Consider the following 2284-nt stretch of genomic DNA (forward strand, 5'->3'; position numbering starts at 1 on the left):
TGACCCTCGGGCTCGCGAAAACCCGGGGGAAAAGGCTTAGGTGGCAAATGGTAAAACCAAGGTTGGGCCTTGCTGGAGGAGTTTTATTCAAGGCGAACTATCAAGGGGGTCCCATAAATCACCCGACCGTGTAAGGAACGCAAACTCAAGGAACATAATCCCGGTATCTCAGTAACTAGGGCGGCAAGAGTGGAACAAAACACCAAGCATAAGGCCGAGCCTTCCACCCTTTACCAAATATATAGATGCATTAATTAAATAAGAGATATTGTGATATCCCAACATATCCATGTTCCGACATGGAACAAGCTTCAACTTGACCTACAACTAGCAACGCTATAAGAAGGGCTGAGCAAAAGCGGTAACTTAGCCAAACAACGGTTTGCTAGGAAAGGATGGTTAGAGGCGGACATGGAAAAATGGGAGACATGATATAGCAAGTGATAGGTAGCGGAGCATGGCAATAGAGCGAACAACTAGCAAAGCAAAGATAGAAGTGATTTCGAGGGGTGGTCATCTTGCCTGCAAGGTTCTCAGAGTTGTCGAAAGCTTGATCCTCGTAAGCGTACTCGACAGGTTCCTCGTTCACGAACTCGTCTCCCGGCTCTACCCAAGACAAGAACACAAACAAACGGAAGCACAATCAAAAACGAGAAATGCGCAAGCAACATGATGCAAAACATGTATGATATGCAAGATTTGATATGCGATGCATATGCGTGCTCCGGAAGGAAAATGATGAACATGGCAGTAACTTGGCAAACCAAGCATGCCACTGGAAAGATGAGATTATTTCGGTCAAAATCGATATAAAGATCACCGGAAACGGATGCACGGTTTGCAAATGGCAAGCAAAACAAGAATGACACGAATCTGCGATAAACAGCATGATAGCACTTAAAATGCAACAAGCAACAATGCTACAGCACCCCAACGTAGCAAAAAAGCACATGGAAGTTAACTACAGGAGATTCTTGACAAAAGATGAACAATGAGCTATGGCTAGTTCATAGCATAACAAGCTCAAACAAGCATGGCAAAAGTGCAAAAGATAACAGGATCACAGACTAAATGCACATGACAGAACTGGACATGGAAGAAAACAGCATCAGGTAGCAATGTTCAGAGCACGAAATCAACATGCTACAGGAACTTAACATAGCAAAGCAAGGCATGGCAGTATTCTACTAAATGCACATGACAAAAGTCTCTTACTGACCATAAGCCAAAAAGGACCAGAAGATATGATGGCAAGCATGTAAAACATAGCAAGTTCCGTTAGCAGAAAACAGAGCATGGCAGAAATAATAATATGTAGGCCTCTTTGTGAGCTTGACGCACTCACTACAGAGCAATGCATGACAAACCAAGCATACCTACAGCAAGATGGCATGTTTATGAAGCTATACATGGCAAGAACACAAGCATAGCATGTATGGATCAACTACAATAAGCTTGGCAAAATTGCATATCATGTTAAGAATCTGCCAGAAATATATTATAGCAAAAGTAGAGCAAGATTGAGTCATGCTATGGCACTCTATAATTGCAACAAATTGCAGGAATGGATCAATTACAACTATAGATACAAAACATCCTCACTGAACATCTCCAAAATATGCATGGATCTCTCTGTAGCATCAAGTTTATATGGCAACAAAATAACAGCTGACAAGGACTTCGAGAAATCACTGTCCCTGAAATCAGAAATATTACGGGGCCTAATTTGCATGCTTGTGCTAGTCACCACAGAGATCACAAAAATACATGGAGCACACCACTGGAAAGATGACATGGCATACTTCAAAACACATGTAGAGAGCTCATGCTCATAAGATGCACAGATTAAATGATACAAAAATGACAAATCTCCAAGTTCTGATAAGAACCAGAGAATAACGGCAACCAGACCTCTTCCAAAAGAGATTTGGGCATCAAGATGACCTCTAATGAACATGGTACAATTGAACAAAATGAAGAGCATCACGAGACGAACAATTTGACATATTACACGCGCGAATTGGAGCTACATGCAAGGAGTTATGGCATCACGAACAGAGGCACATACTGAGAAAAATTCAGGACTTAGAAAATATTCTAGGCTTACGGGAGTCAACGCTCCTCACCAAATCCGATCGGGCCCAATGAACTCGCCGGCGGGAGAGAAGAGAGAGGGAGCGGCGGCCATCGGCGGGGGAAGGAGGAGGCGAGGCGACGTCGGAGGTGGCGCGGCGCCGGCGGGGAGGCGGTCGGCGGCGGCGGGCGAGCCGCGGCGGGACCGGCC

This window comes from Triticum aestivum, chromosome 5D (assembly GCF_018294505.1).
Source record: "Triticum aestivum cultivar Chinese Spring chromosome 5D, IWGSC CS RefSeq v2.1, whole genome shotgun sequence".
Classification (NCBI taxonomy): domain Eukaryota; kingdom Viridiplantae; phylum Streptophyta; class Magnoliopsida; order Poales; family Poaceae; genus Triticum; species Triticum aestivum.